Source organism: Eptesicus fuscus, chromosome 5, assembly GCF_027574615.1.
Source record: "Eptesicus fuscus isolate TK198812 chromosome 5, DD_ASM_mEF_20220401, whole genome shotgun sequence".
NCBI lineage: Eukaryota > Metazoa > Chordata > Mammalia > Chiroptera > Vespertilionidae > Eptesicus > Eptesicus fuscus.
Genome location: NC_072477.1, coordinates 44,602,906 through 44,618,945, shown reverse-complemented (window position 1 = coordinate 44,618,945; position 16,040 = coordinate 44,602,906). Strand labels below are relative to the sequence as shown.

Below are 16,040 nucleotides of genomic sequence, written 5' to 3'. Positions count from 1 at the left end.
AAATTTGTGATTCCTTCTTTGTCCTTCCCTCCTGGTGTGTTCCCTCCCCAGCCTCCCAGCCCTGCTGGGAATTGGGCACACACAGACACCGTAGTCCTAGCATACTGGGGGTCCTGGTTGGTTCACGTGCCTGCCTCCATCTGGGCTGTGTGCTCAGGGAGACGGAGGTCTAATTTTATTCACATCCAGATTCTCAGGGCTTGGGATCCTGCTGGTACATAATGGGCCCTTGATAAATGTTGGTTAATTGAAATGAGATATTTGTGTGTACATGCTGGCTTTTACTGTGGACATAACCAGGAGGGCTGGGCACTTTCCATATGCTTCCTCTTTCATGCCAAGCAATTCAACAAATGTTTGCCGAGTGGGGGCCAACTCTGAGCCAGCCCTGGTTGTGGGCTCCAGGGGCACACTGGAGCCTGAGACGTGTCTGTCCTTGGCAACTCCCAAGGCAGTGCCCACAGCCATACTCATGCCTGCATCCAACTGTGTTTGTCCACTTATTAATGTCTCCCCAGTTAGACTAGAAGCTTCATGAGAACAGGGATCTTACTGGTCTGGGTTGCCCAGTATCTCTAGCTCAGAACCTGGCACAGAGTGGAGGTACTTTAGAAACAGTGTTAAACAAATGAGTGGCTCCCATCACACACAGGAAGCAGAATATTATTTGGTCTAAGGATGGGTCCCATGCTATTCACACTGATTCTAGGCCTCCCTGGGGGCTCTTGTCAAAAAGGAAAGCCAGGCCAGATCCTGGGCTATGTCAATGGTCCCATGCCACACCCCGCTACCTCTTGCCCAAACCCTGCTGGCCAGGCTGAGGGTCAGAAGTACAGCCAGAAAATTACCCTGTTGGCCTCTTATGCATCTACTCAGAGAGACAAGACCCTTTGAGCTGAACAGTATCTCAGAGCTGATCAAATCCATCACCTTCATGAGAAGGAGACCGAAAGCCAGAGTGGGTGGAGCTGGGGCTTGCAGGCCAGTGCTCCTTGGGACTGGCTGCAGAGCAGGGACTGTGTTTTATCCAGCCCCTTCCCCTAACCCAGTGCCTGGCCCACACCAGCCTGAATGCACATCTGTTGATCTTTTCACACTCCTGGAAAAAGGACAAGATGAGAGCCCAGGACTGTGAGCTCAGATGAGACCACACATGCTTCACATAGCCTAGCATCTCTGCCCACTTCCTCGGCCAGAAGTATATCCTCAGGCCCTTTATTGAAGCTGTTCCCCAAGATTTCTACCCAGAATTCATATACATCTTACTGCTGGAAACAGCCTTCTCCTCTGAGAGACTCGTGTCCGTGCTAGGTCATAGACAGGCCTGGGTTTCCTTAGAAAACCCTAATATGCAAATAGACCAAATAGTGGAACAACCGAACAACTGGTCGCTATGACATGCGCTGACCACCAGGGGGCACGCACAGAACATGGCAGGCATTAGCTACAGTGGGATGGTGGAGCAGGTGAGTAGGGGAGCCAGACCAAGGCAGGGTGCTGGTCACTGTCATCGGGGTGAGCCTCTGATGGTTACTGAAATTTCTTTGCTCCTGCACACCACGGTCCCACCAGGCACTCCCGCCTGCTGCCGGTGCTGGCCCTGATTGCATCCACTGCTGGTGCCAGAGCTACCTCTCACACCAGCTGCTGGCGCCTGGCGCCGGCTCCAATTGCTCGGCGCCGACCACCGGTGTGAGCGGCAGCTGTCGGCCCCAATCACCCCTCAGGGCTTCTCCACCTCCCCCTGCTCCTGAGGGGCAATCAGGGCAGCAGCCGCCACTCGCACCCACTGACAGCACCGGCCCCGCTTATACCCGCTGCTGGTACTGGCCCCAATTGCTCCGCGACATCAGCGGGTGTGAGCGGGGCCAGAGGGAGCTGGGTTGCTGGCAGACAGAACCAGGGGACCACAGTGGGAGGGGCCGGGCGGTGGTGCAGAGGATGGGCCGAGACCCACCCTGTACCCACTTAGCCTCGTGGCCCACAGTTCCTTTCAAGGTGCATGAATTCATGCACTGGGCCCCTAGTCAATTATATGTGGCTGTTGAAATCAATCACTCTCCCCAGCATTCACCACCAAGAACCCTTGGTAGCACCCTCCCTCTACAAAGCCTCTCAATTTGAAAGACACTGCTGTCACTCTCTGGGGCCTAAGGCATCATGCTTTGAGCAGGTGCAATTTGGCTAGTAACCACATGCCATGTGACTCTGGTGGCAGCATCCTGTCCACCAACCATGACCTAGAAATTCCCATGATGTCACCCATACCAATCAGAGCTTCTGATCAGTGTATGCTAGACTGGGAATATTACACAGAATTAATTTAATTCCAATTATAAGCAAAAACAAAACAAAGCCCGCCTTGGTGTTTTAGTTAGCCTCATCAGAGGTAATGGAAGTTTGCCCAGAGGCTTTGTGAAATGTTCAAAACCACTCTTGGCAACCTGCTGTGGGCTTTGCAGGTGTTTAGCTTGGAACCACTGGCTGGGTCATCTCTAAGGGCCCTTCAGCTTGGATTCTCTAAGCAGCTTCTTGCCTACAGTAGGAGGTCTTAACCCAAAGGAGTGAGGAACGGTGGAAATGCAGGCCCAGGGGTGGGAGCCCTCCTTGGCCTCTAAGAATCACACAAGCTGGGTGGCTACCTACTCTGCTAATGTACGCAATCATCTGGGACTGGCCACGTGCCCATTCCTAATGGTGGGGGGACAGTCCCTCATGCCAGACCTAGAAGGAGAAGGGATGGGTGGGGATCACTTGGTCCACCTGCCTTGCTTTATAGATGAGGAGACTGAGGCCAAGAGAAGGAAAGCAACTTGCCCGTGATCACACAGCCAATGCTGGGCAGAGATGGGTTTGGAACTCGAATTTCCTGGCTCCCATTCCAAGCACAGAATGCTAAGAGCCCAGATGTGGTGAAACTCGGGGATAGCCCATGCTGCCCTGCTCGAATTAGCAGCACATTTACCACCTAAGCATGCAACATCCAGAAGACATGGCTTTGACCTTGAGGAAGGGCCACTTGCCAAGGCCCAGATGCTTTGGCCCTTTCTCAATCCCAGTTCACCTGCACAATGCACACCTCACTTCCCACGGGGGCAGGTCCCTGAGGTCCCCTCTTCACTGGGGAAAGCCTGCCAGTCCTGCTCAGTGTCTTCATTCTGTGAATGGGGGATGGATGTGAACTCTTCCTCCCATCCAAAGGCCTGTTAATTATAGATGCAGCATTGGCTATTAACATCTTGAACTTGATTTGAAAGAGCTACTGGCAGAACGGAACCCCTGGTGCTAGTCCTGCTAAAGAGATGCAAATCTCCCCTCCGCCTCCCACCCGCCTCCTTGCACAACGTGGTAGCACAGGCCCAGACCCCGGTGGGTAATGAGTTATATGTTCTATTAAATTTGTTTCAAATGCTGTTTATTTAATTTTCTCCCCTGCAATATGATGCTTTGTAGTTTGGCCCTATTTGGGAAAATTAATCAACAGCTGAGCTTCTTGTGTTCATCATCCATTTCCCTTGCAATGGGCAGGAGGTTAATGAGAATTTTTTGGAGTGGAAGAAGGAGATGGAAAGCGGTTGACCCTCCCTCATACGAAAGCGGGAGGCCATTGCGCAAGTTCGTCTCTGGGTCCCCTTAAATATGTTCTGTGGGTGGGAGGCAGAGTAAATGGAGTAGAACCGGGTTTTCTAGACCCAGGCCAAGGTGGTGGCATTCTCCTGTCAGCCTTGGCAGCTCAGCAGAGAGGACTCTGCCACAGGAACTAGGGAAGTCACCCCGGCCCACACATCTTCTTGTTGGAGGAGTAGGGATGGTTTAAGCAAGAATGGGCCCTGGACCGGGGGCCAGAGTACATGGGTTTAAGTAAGGCAAAAGCCCTGGCTCAAGGTGACCTGGCCTCATTCATTCATCCATTCAATCCATGAACTTTTGTGGAGCATCTACTATAGGCCGAGTACTGTGACGGGGCCTGGGTCTCACTACCCATTACATAGATGCGATGTGACCTCAAGTCCCTTTAAATCCCGTATTCTTCAACTTCCAGAGCACGTTTCCCTATTACCTGCCCCTGTGGCACTTACCACAATGGTACTGAATTAAAAAGTCAGCTCTCATCCATTAGACTGTGAATTTCATGAGGGCAAGGACTGGGTCTGTTTTATTCAACCCCATGGCCCTGGCCCTAGCCCAGAGCCTCACCCACAGTCAGTGCTCAATGCATATGTATGAATTAATCCAGTCATCCAGGATATGTTTTTTAAAGCACTAGTATGTGTCAGACACTGTGTGAGGCCAGGTGACCCATGGCGAGCAGCACAGAGCGCATCCCTACCCTCACTGGAGCGTACCATGTAGTGGCTGGAGGCGGGTAGGGCACAAGATGGGGCTGTAGCAAGAGAGGGGCTCAGGCTAGTCCCCTCCTGACTTCCAGATGTCCTGCAGGCAGCCTTCGGTGGCCTCCCTGGCCTCCGGGGGCTCCCACTCCCCTCTCTCCCCTGCTATTCCTGAAGTTTCAGGGCCACCAATGCAGGCTGATTTTTGGTGTCTGATGCCAGTCACCTCAATGCCAGCAGCACACACGTGGAGTGTGCCTCGCTGCTGACAAAGCCCCTTGCCAGCGTCTGCTCTGCCACACGGAGTGCCAGCCTTGGGCTGCTGCCTCCCCCTGCCCACCCTTCTCAGTCACCCCACTCCCAGCTCCAAGTCTTAGGCAGAGGGATTCCCAGGTGGGAGCCTCATTTGCGATTTTCTAGGGAGAAAGAGTGACGCACGATCCACAAGAGCACAACTTGGACAGAACGCCAGCCACGCAGGCCTCTCAGTGCAGAGCAAACCTCGCCGGACCTAATTAGTGTGTCACTGGTAAGGCAGCCCCTGCCAGCGGATGCATGCTAGGGAAAAGAAATTCTGCATAAGGCATGAGGAGCAGGGAGCCGGAGAGATGAGACGGAGAGAGGGCAGGAGGCCACTTGTCACAGCCATCCCCACTTCTTCCTCCCTGTGCTGAGGGGAAATGCCCAGGGCCCTTGCGGCTGAGCCATTCTGTCTGGCTCCCATGGGGGAGGGGTGGAGAAGGGCTGATGGTTAGGCCTGGAAGCCCTAGGTCCGTCCAAAATGAATAGGCCTTCAGTGACCCGCGGCTGCTCTGTACGGTGGTGCAGGCTGTACTCTGGAGGTGCCACCCCCATGACGTCACCATAGCTTGATGGGTGTGAGTGGGCTTTGTATCCATGGTGTGACAGCTGTGGGTGGGGTAGGCTTAGCATCTGCATGTTGGACACTTGGCCAGAGAGCCCCCCAGGGTGATTTGGTCACGGTGGCTTTGCGTGTGGTGTGCATGCTGTGAGGGCGGGATATATGGGGTGTGTGCATGGACACTGCAGAATCCAGATCCTCCGGGTGGTGGCTGGGTGGTGTGGGCCCAGACAGTGGCTGCAGAGCCAGAGTGTGACAACAGTGACAGTGACAGTGTCCCAAGTGGGAACCGGATGGTGGGGAACAGAGGGTCCCGCAGAGGCCAGTTGTTTACTAAGGTCCCAGCAGATGCTGCTAAGCTTCCTGTCAATGAATATTCATGGTCACGCTTAGTGCAGAAGACGGTCCCAGGCCTGGGAGTGGGCTAGGGCCAGGAGGTGGCAGGATGGGGGAAAGGGTAGCAACACAGGGATGATCAGATCGACCTGTCCCCCAGCAGCTTTCTGTTGAGGAGAGAAACAGAAACATCTGTTAGGACAGAAACATCCTCATTGTGCCAGCAGAGTGGGCATGCCAGCGTCGAGGCTGAGGGGCAGCAGGGGGACGGAGCCCGGAGGTCAGAATGGCCCAGCCAGGAGAGCCTGGCATGCCAAGCTTCAAACTTTGCCCTACAAAGGCAGCCCCGAAGAGCAGGCCAGTCAGCACATTAGGAAATCCCTCCTCCAAAGGCAGGAATCTGGGCCACTCCTTTCTATTTGAGAGGCTGAGCCCAGACTCAGGCAAGTCCAACTGCTTATCGATTGTGGAATCATTAAAAAAAAACCACCATAGACCAAATGCAAAGAAAGTTCTAAAGTTGAAACCAGAGCAGCTTTTACCAGGGAACGAGAAAGGAGTGAGGGTGAGGAAGGTTGCCTTTACTGTCCACAGGGTCCATCCCTCCGGTCCCCCAAGTCCTGTGAATGATCTAAGTCTTCATAAAGCTGGCTGCCTCTGGATTCTTCTGGCCCCTGGAGGTTTCTCAGCCAAGTTCTCACAGAATGCTTCACTACACATAACTGGGGTCTGGAATGAGTCCTCAGGGGGCCGGTTTGAAGGGAGCTCAGTTCAGATCAGCCCCCCTGCAGGAAGGAACACAGTGGCTTCCAGCCTGGGGTGGAGCCTGGCTGGGGGAGGAGGGACAGGAAGGGTTCTTCCCAGCATCCTCTGCCTGGGGAGGGGCTTGGCCCTGGGCTTGAGAGTGGGGAGGGTAGAGATGCTCAGAGTTGGGTGACCTTGCCGAGCCTGTGTCCTTGTGTATAAAATGGCAACAGTGACACCTAACCTCAGAGGGCTGTGGGAACTCGCAGAGGACGGCTATGAGAGGATTGTGGAGTGGAAGGACTGCGGTACAGATGGCGGTCCTGGTGACGAGTTGGTGCTCCATCCACACCACCACCTGAGCGACGTGACGGATGCCCGACTGCCCTATAGCTGATGCCACCTCTGAAGTCAGCTCTGGCGGCTGGAGCACCCCTGTGACGGTGGGTAAGGTTTCATCCTGGGAGGGGCAGTGAGCATCACTCTGGGTTTGCCCACAGAAGAGGCAGGTCACAGCGAGGGGGCAGAAGGTCCCCTCAAGCCCATGGGCTCTGGAACCTGGTTACATGGTTCAGATCCTGGCTCTGAGGGATGTTGGGCAACTTATTCCCCCCCCCCCAGCTTTATTGGGGTGTAATTGACAAACTTTGGCAAGTTGTTAACCCCTCTGTTTCAGTGTTCCTACCTGCAAAATGGGCATGCAGCGGTGAAGATTACGTTAATATGCACAGTGCTCTCAGAACAGTGCCCAGCCCAGAGGAGGTACTATACACGCTTCAGGCATTTTGATGGTTACACATGGCCCAGTAAGCGCCTAGGCCCACAGGAGATGTAAGGAAAGAGACTAAGATTTACCTGCTCTGTGTCACTTTCGCCGTACTTGCCCTGTTTCACCCTCACAACCACTGTGCAGGGTGTCCTGCGGGAGGTGAGGTCTCAGAGGAGCCCTTCCCGAAGTCACCCAGTGGCAAGCAGCAGGGCTGAGATTCAAGCCCAGGTTTCCCCGACTCAAAGCCCTCCCAGAGCTCTCCCCACTCTGCCAACCTGCCTATATTGAAGAACCATGGGGGGCGGGGGGGCGGGGGCGATGAAACCAGCCTCTGTTGAGCACCTGCTGCATGCTGGGTTCTTAGACTGCCATGTCACCTTCTCCCTACACAGGGTACAGAGGCCAAGCGCAGCACCGTTTTGTCACGCCCCTGCTCCGGACGGCAAGAGCTCCCTCTTGCCTGCTGCGTTCCGCACAAGTTCCCACCCTGGCCTGCAGGACCCAGGCTGCTTCGCTCCCACTGTGTTCCTCCACAACCTGCTCATCTGGGCCTGAAGGCCGGGGATGGAGGGGGGGAGGTGGGCGGCCTGGCCTGGCTTCCCTGTGCCTGTCTCAGGAAATTAACACCCCTCCGCAGAGCTTTTAGGACAGGCAAGAACAATTATTTAGTAATGTTCTTGGGAGAGAAAACTTGAGGACTTTTTTTGTTTTGTTGTGTTTATATTTACCCCCATTGTTAGTTTTCTTATTAGCCCCACTTTGAAGTAATTTATTCATGATCGTTTCTGCAACATCTTTCATTTTCCAGACATAATCACATCTTCTGGCAGGAATCCCTTCCCTTCCTGGGGTCCATAATTACTCCCGCTGAGGGGATTATTGGTGTTAATGACTAAGGGGAGATGCCTGGGAGGGGCCATGCTAGGTGGGGTCTTGAACTTGAGTGCAGGGGTAGCAGGAGGGGAGTGGGTTCTTCCTTTTACCTGCAGCCGTGGGCGGGTCAGTCTTTGGCCGGGCCCACTGCTCCCCCTAATGCCTCTCGGTGCACATACCTGGGCACTTCCTTCAGCATTCTCAACAACTCGTTTCAGCTCAGCTTTACAGCAGCCCCAGGATACAGGGTGCAGGGTTTGCTCCCCCATTTTGCAGAAGATCAAGTTAAGGCACAGAGAGGTGAAGTGACTTGGGCAAAGTGAAACAGCGAGTTGGCGCAGAGCCAGGGTTGAATCCCAGGCCTGACTCCTGCATCCTCTCCTTAGCACTGACCTCCTCTCTCAGAGCATCTGTCCTGAGGTGAGTGTGGCCTAGCAACATAAGCCCTGGGTTCTAGGCCCAGCTCGATCACCTTAGACAAGACTTGTAATCACTCTGAACACCAGTTGCCTCATCTGTGAGATACAGCCTGCTTTCCTCAGAGGAGAGCTGTGAGGATGGACAAGCTCAAGTGGGAGACGGCTGAGCCCCAAAGTAAGGAGGGACGTGGAGGGTCCCAGCCTCCCCGCCCCTCAAAGACAAAGGTCGGGAGGTCAGTAGGCTCCAGATGAGCAATGAGGTTGGGGGTTGGCCCCTTCCTAGGAAAAGGCCTGCGAGAGCCTCAAGGCTGGCCATTTACCAGGGACCCACAGCCCTCTCTCCAGGCATTTCGGTTTGTGACTGAGAGTGCAGGTTCTGGGTGCAAATTCAGCCATGGACTCAGCCACTTACCGACGAGGAAGGTTACTTTACCTCTCTGAGCCCTAGTTCCTCATCTGCAAAGTGGGCATCCTAACAGCCCCCACATCCAGGTGCTGTGAGGATGAAGTAAGATAGTCTGTGAAGAGCAGAGTGCCTAGCCCAGGGCCCGCCGCAGTTACTCAGGGCTCCAAACGTGTCCCCTTCCTCCAGGCATTGCAGGGGAGCTCCTCTGGCGCTCAGCCCACCCTCCGGGCTGTGGGGTGGCCAGGACTGGGAGCCGGCAGGGGCGGAAACACTGTCAACAGAGATTTGGACAAAGAGAAACTGGGAAGTGTTTAAAGCATGGACGCTTCAGACCTGCCTCAGCAGCTTCTGCAGCTGCCCGGGGAGAGGTGCAGGCAGCAGGCCTGAGATCAAAGCCTCGGCTCCGGCTCCGGCCCGGTAAGGAGGGCACTGATCCGGACACGAGGGGGAGGTGTGACAAGGGGCACATTTAGTTTCTAGAACAGAAGAGTCAGCAGTTTCCCCTAATAAAGCCACAACTTCGGGGTCCCAGAGGGGGGAAGGCTGGACGCAGCCTTGTGACATAAAGCCAATTTTCCCTACTTTGCACTGTGGATTAATTGCCAACATGATTTAACACCCCAGGGACCCTCCACCCCATCCCTTTCTGCCCTGGGAAAAATTGCTAGGTGTCTCTGCTCTGAGGACAGCAAACTCAGAGGTGGGGGTGAAGGTGGAAAAAGCATCTGACTGGGAGTTATGTCCCCCGCGTTCCATTCCAGCTCTTCCAGTGATTTGCTATATGTCACACTCGCTCTCTGGACCTCAGTTTCCTCCTTTGTAAAATGAGAAGATGCTTGAGGGAAGGGCTGAGTATTCGTCCAACTCAGTCATTATGAAGAAATATTCCCGTTTTGTGCTCACATCAACCCTGAAGGGCAGAGATTATTAACCTGCTTTATAGATGGGAAACGAGCTCAGAGAAGCTAAGCATATTGTCTAAGGTCACACAGCTATTGAGCAACAGACTTGGGATTCCAATCCTGGCGTGTCTGACCCCAGAGTCCATACCCTTTGCCTCCAGTATGACATCTTTATACAAACACATAAGGAACTCCTCAACAATCATTTACTGAGCATTCACTACATGCCAGGCTTTGTTCTAAGCATTGTATTTGTTTTATCTAATTCAATCCTAAGAATAACAGTATCACATAGTAAGATTACTTAGACGGCTTTATGAATGAAACACTAAGATTTGAGAAGCTTAAGTAACTGGGCCACAGCCACCCAGTAGGCAATGGCAGAGCTGAAATTTGAATACTGGAATCTGTGTGTGTGTGCGTGTGCGTGTGTGTGTGTGTGTGCATTTGGATCATTTCTACTGCTTTGCATTACCTATGCTCCTCTGCTCACATGGGCATGGCAGCTAGAGGGTGAATTCCTCATCCCCAGCACAACATCCAGGAAAATCTTTTCCTATAATCATTAGGAAGCCACTCAATGGTGGGGGTGCAGGGAAAAGGAAGTTGGTTTTCTACTCTTAGGGCTAATAGTCTTCAGACTGAAGTTGGATGAACAAAACAATTAGAACAGGAAATGCTCACACATTATATACGTGTCACCTGGCTATAACTTTCAGTCCATAGTCTCTTCTGGCCCCGCAATTGTCCTTGATCCCTAGTTCCAGTTTAGAAGCCACACAAGAGGCAGACACGCACTTTGCCCAGCTTGAGGGGGTGGAGGTGGACTGAGGGAGGGTGACATCTTTAAAGGGCATCAGAAACTTTAAAGGAAAATTCAATCACTGCTCCACTGATCTGGATTTTCATAACTCTCACCCCCTCCCGCCTTCCCCAGCCAGAGCCGCTGAGGTTTGTGCATGACCTACCGACAGCACGAAGAAAGGGGAGAAAAATGTGGAACTGAGTTTGTTCATTTGGGTGATGGAGTGCCTGCTCCCCTCGCCAGCATGCAGGGTTCAATAACGGCAGACAGGGCTTCAAAAAATTGCAGCATAAATAGATGAGCCCTTTAAGGTAATAGAAATTCTGTCATCCAGGGGAGAAATATAGGCCCCGAATCCCATGGGAGGGGACACCAGGTCTGTCTCCCCCGCCTCCCATGCTCCTCATCCCTATTATAGCCACAGCTGAAAGGAACCATCTGGGCTGAGGAATGACCAGAGGGCCCCTTATCTCCCGGCCACACAGGCTCCATGTGGGGAAGAGGAGGCTGGGAGGGGGTCTGGGAAATCAAGTCTTTGCAGCTCTGGCAGTGACCTCACAGGCTGTTCACTCCAGGTGCCAAGGTGGCAGCCATTAGTCCTAGGGCAGCACAGGAGGCTTCATCAGGCTGGCTGCCTAGGTGAGGCCTAATTAAGGAAAGATGGTCAGCGGAGGAGCATAGTGGGGCTGAGAAACTGACCTTCTCCCCTGTGATGAGAATGTCTGTTCTCAGTTCTGTGGCTGCTCTTGGGGACCCGGGAGCCCTTGGCGACCCTGCAGCTCCCAGCCAGGAGAAAGTTTCAATTCTCACCCCATTTCTTAAAAAAAAAAAAAAAAAAATATATATATATATATATATATATATATATATATATATATATATGATTTCAGAGAGGAAGAGAGAGATAGAAACACCAGTAATGAGACAGAATCATTGATCAGCTACCTCCTGCATGCCCCCCACTGGGGATCAAGCCCACAACCCGGGCATGTGCCCTAACCTCCTGGTTCATAGATCAACGCTCAAGCACTGAACCACGCTGACCAGGCTCACCCTCATTTCTACCTGTACCCTCAAACAGGGTGTGTAGGACAGGGCCAGTCAGCCTCTTCAGATGGGGGAACCCTTGGGGTAAATAACAATGACAATAGCAGGGCAAAATTAACACTAATCCTATATAATAAAGAGCTAATATGCTAATTAGACTGAGCAGCAGAACAACCCTCTGGATGACCTTCCAGACGAAGCCGGGGCTGCGAGGGCCGAGCCCCTTGCATGAATTTTGTGCATCGGGCCTCTAGTAATGATAGTAATAGCTAACACTTGTTGAAATATTACCACTTTGCCAGGCATTCTAAATATTTTATAGGCATGAATTAACTTAATCAGTTCAATAATCTGATAGACTTTATCAATATTCCCCTTTCTCATATAACAGGCACAGAGAGGTAAAGTATCTTGCCCAAGGCCACACAGCTAATAAGCAGCAGGGCTGGTATGTGAAGGTAGGGAATCTTGCTCCAGAGTCTCTTCAAAACCACTACACAGTACTGCATACAGTAGAAGCTCACATCATTTACCCAGAGAATCCAGAGATGATGTTGGGGTAGCTGCCCCATCCCACTGCAGCTACCTGTTTATCTGAACTGCAGAGAAGCTAATGGGTAGACTCAAGCCCCAGCCCTGCTGGCAGGGCCTGCTGAGAAATGCAATAAATGTCCTTCCTATAAAGGTCAGTTCTGGAAACATCTGCTTTAAGGGCATTGCTTGTCCCAAGAATTTCATTTCAAAAAGAATACATTGAGCAAAATGTTCACATTATAGCATGGAGGGAGCAGTAGGGGGCGCAGGGTTGGAGGGAGACAGATTATGAGTATAAACCATGTCCTGTGGGAAAGGAGGAGATGGAAGGGTTAATTCTGAAGAGAGGAGTATTCAGGGAAGACTTCATGGAAGAGGTAGCCTTTGCTTAGCCTGAAAGGTGGAGGAGGATTTTCATAGACTGAGATAAGGATATTGGGGCTGAGCATTCTAGGAAGAGCATAATGCTTGAGAAAAGGCACAGGTTGAAGCACCAAAGCAGACACTGTGTTTGGGGAAAAGTGAGTTTTGTGTGGGTAGCACAGGTTGGTGGCAGAACTTAGCAGGAGATGAGGTTAGGGTAAACTAGTTTTGAGGAAAGGTTACAAAGGACTGGGGTTTGAGCTTCACTTGGTGGATATGAGAAGCTGTGGAGAGGGGTGATGTTCTTCTCCAAGTGGAAAGACAGCTTGACTAAGTGCCCTCGCCATAATTCAGCTACTCCCAGTGGTCAGGAAGAAAGGTCCTCGCTTTCTGGATCATTCCTCACATGGGCACTCCCAGCACTCTTCTAGCCCGAGCCCCCAGTCACCCTCACTCTTTCCCCCTCACTCCTGCTCACCAGGTGTGGACCCAGGGGTCTAACCCGGAGAGAGCAACCTTGAAGCAGGGACCAGTGGAGCTGTCCAGGGTGCTGAAACAACACCACTCCCAATTTTAATTACTCCCAGTGGAACAACTGGCTCCCATACCATTGTTTCATTCCCATTTTACAGATGAGAAATAGAAGGATCAGAAGTTCGCACAACCAGAGCTAGGAACTGAGCTTCTTGCCTTCCAGCCCCGGGTTCTTTTCCGCCACCCGAAAGCCCTAATGTAATTCAGCGATGCACGCCCCAAGTGATTCCATTCATGCTGCCCTGTTAACATGTAAAATGCCCAGAGTCTCTGCCACCTCTATCTCTATGTCCCCGTCACCAAACATTGATAGGCATGTCCACCCCACAGTGCTGCTGAGACTGACCATGTAGGGTACTTGGGTAGATCTGCCTAAATGTATGTTCATGGCTTTGCTCTAGTGGGAACCCATGGATGTAGCTCATCCTCACACTCTCCTGGAAAAGGGTGCTGTGCTCCGAGGAAACAATGGTCCTCCACTACTCTCATAATTCACTAATAATTACTATCATTTTTACGGGTTGTCTACTGTGCTCCAGGCACTGAGACATTAACTTTCCATATGAAGTTTCTCACTCTTATGGCCAAGTCTCCTCTCAACAGAGGAGGCAATTCAGGCTTCAGCAGGATAAATGACTTGCCAGTAGGCAGGGTGTGAATTGGAGGGCCAGACTATGAACTCAGATTTGTGTGGTTCCATAGTGACCTGTCAATCAAAACCTGTCACCTAACATATGATAGTTCAGTGGCTCTCACCACTACTGGCTTTGTGATCCTGGGCAAATGGCTTATCCTGTTTGAATTTCACTCTCATTTGCAAATTGAGGAATGTGAAAGTGCACCTCTGTAGGGCTCCTGAAAGGAATAGAAATGAGGCATGTAGCAAGGACTCCATAACTGTTTGCTGCTAATGTGAATATTATTTTTATTGGGCACAAATTCCTTGATGGCTGGATGGGTGTCTGATGAGACTTTCCATATCCCCAGCTAGGAAGGTAGGAAGGAAGGAAGGAGAAAGAGTGTGAAGGCTAGCACATCCAGAATGCCAGGTGGGACTTGCTTCTGCTCTATATTCCCGTGGCCTCAGTGGGTGGGGACCACCTCGCTGGAGCAGGCATGTCACTGAGTAGTTCTGCACTATTGCATCAGCGCTCCTCACATTTATGTTGAGCCTGAGACCACTGTCAGCCCTCAGAGAATGCTTTCATAGAGCTATCCCAGTATCCTCCTTAACAAGCCCGTGGCAGGGAGAGGTCTGGTGGGTTGGGATTGCTAACGATGAGCCTTCACATCCATTACCACATTGGCTACTCACATTAAAAAACAGGCAGACTGATGTGCCTCCCATCTTACAGATGAGGAAACTGAGGCCCAGCAAGGGGAAGTGACATGTCCAAGATTACTGAGCCTAGGATCAGGGTCTCTAAACACTCAGAAAGGGCTATTTTAATTAGTCTCTAATTAATTGCTGATCCTTAAAATATCTTTTTTTTTTTGTTTTTTAACTTTTTGTTAATCTTCACCTTAGGATATTTTTTTCATTGATTTTTAGAGAGAGTGGAAGGGGGGGGAGGGGGAGAGACACAGAGAAACATCGATGTGAGAGAGATACATTGATTGGTTGCTTCCTGCATGAGCCCTGACCAGGCCCAGGGATCGAGCCTGCAACCAAGGTATGTGCCCTTGACTGGAATCGAACCTGGGACCCTTCAGTCCTGGGGCTGATGCTCTATCCACTGAGCAAAACTGGCCAGGGCCTAAAAATCCTTTAAGGAAAAAGGCAGGTACATAAATTCATAAGCCAACCAGTAAATAAAGGCTTTGATAATTATTATTGACCGTGGGGCTTTTTTGGGTAGGGTTTCAGCCAAGTCTGCTCTGTTGATTATCACACCCTCCATCCTCACCAGGCCGGCTCATTGCAGGAAGTCCCATGCACTCAGAAGCTGGGGTGAGGGCAACAGTAATGATTTCCCCCTTAGAGCCTGGTGCATGCAGGAATGAGTCACTAGATGCAACAACTGACTCTTCTTGTAATCACCTCCAGTGGCTCTTGTTCAATACCCAACAGGGCCCAGAAGAGCCTTCCCAGGTATAATGAGGCTGGGTGGGAGGAGATGGATGGAGATTTGCGGGGTCTAACCAGGGCAGCTTGGCTCACAATCAGCCTTAGCCCCAAGCTCCAGGCAGGGGGCACTCAACAGCTAGCTGATTTCTGTAAGTGCCAACCCCCAACCCCCAAGTTCAAGGGCAGGAAGTCATTTGCATCCCTGAGGGGAGGAAGAGAGACAATAGCCTGGCCTCAGACTGTTGGACCTCTGACCTGCAGGCAGTGGGCACACAGACACCAGCCTCTCTAGGCTCCCCCAGGGTCCTATTTTCCCTTCTGAGGAGCAGTGACTAGGCAGGCAGCTGGAGGTAAAGACAGGGGAACAGGGAGGTGGGACTCCCAGCAGACCCAAAGATAATGTACACAATTGGACCATAATAACCTCAATGAACTCCCCCCCCAAAAAAAACACACACATGTGTGCACACACACATGCACACACACACACACACCTCCTTGCTCCTACTTTTACCTCATTTCCTCCAGAAGGGTGTGTCTCCTGACTTGGTCCATGGAGTCTGCATAATAGACCCTCTTAGAAGTGAGATGGTTCACCTCCCTCTACAAACTCATCATTTACAGATGGCGGAACTGGGACTATGAGAGGGGAAGCCACATGCCCAAAGCCATAGAACTACCCCAGGAGCCAAGATGCCTCACCAGCAGGCTGGTGTGGTCAGTGAACTTCAGCTTCAGTCGCCTGAGCTATGTGAGATTTTAATCCCAAACAACTTTCTCACCCAAACCCCAAACCTAGGCATTGCATTTTTCTATGGAAGTTATGGACAAAGCTCGCATCAACAAAGGTAAATTAGAGACAAAACCTGCAAGAGAAACAGACTTGTCTCTTTTGAAGATGCCACTGGAGCTAATTTTCACCCAGCTTATCTGCACTGGGGAGGAGGAAGAGGGAGCGGAACTGAGTTTTGTTCTATAGACTAGGGGCAACCTGCCCACAAGACATCTCACCAGGCAAACCCACTCTCCTACAGTGCTAAGGGCTTC

At 51.7% G+C, this 16,040-nt stretch overlaps 1 protein-coding gene across 3 annotated transcripts in view; it reads right to left on the bottom strand.

Annotated features, from left to right (window-relative positions):
• Positions 1-16,040, bottom strand: part of MEGF11 (multiple EGF like domains 11) — a 232,459-nt gene that overhangs the window by 35,591 nt on the left and 180,828 nt on the right. The gene's annotated exons all lie outside the window — the stretch shown is intronic.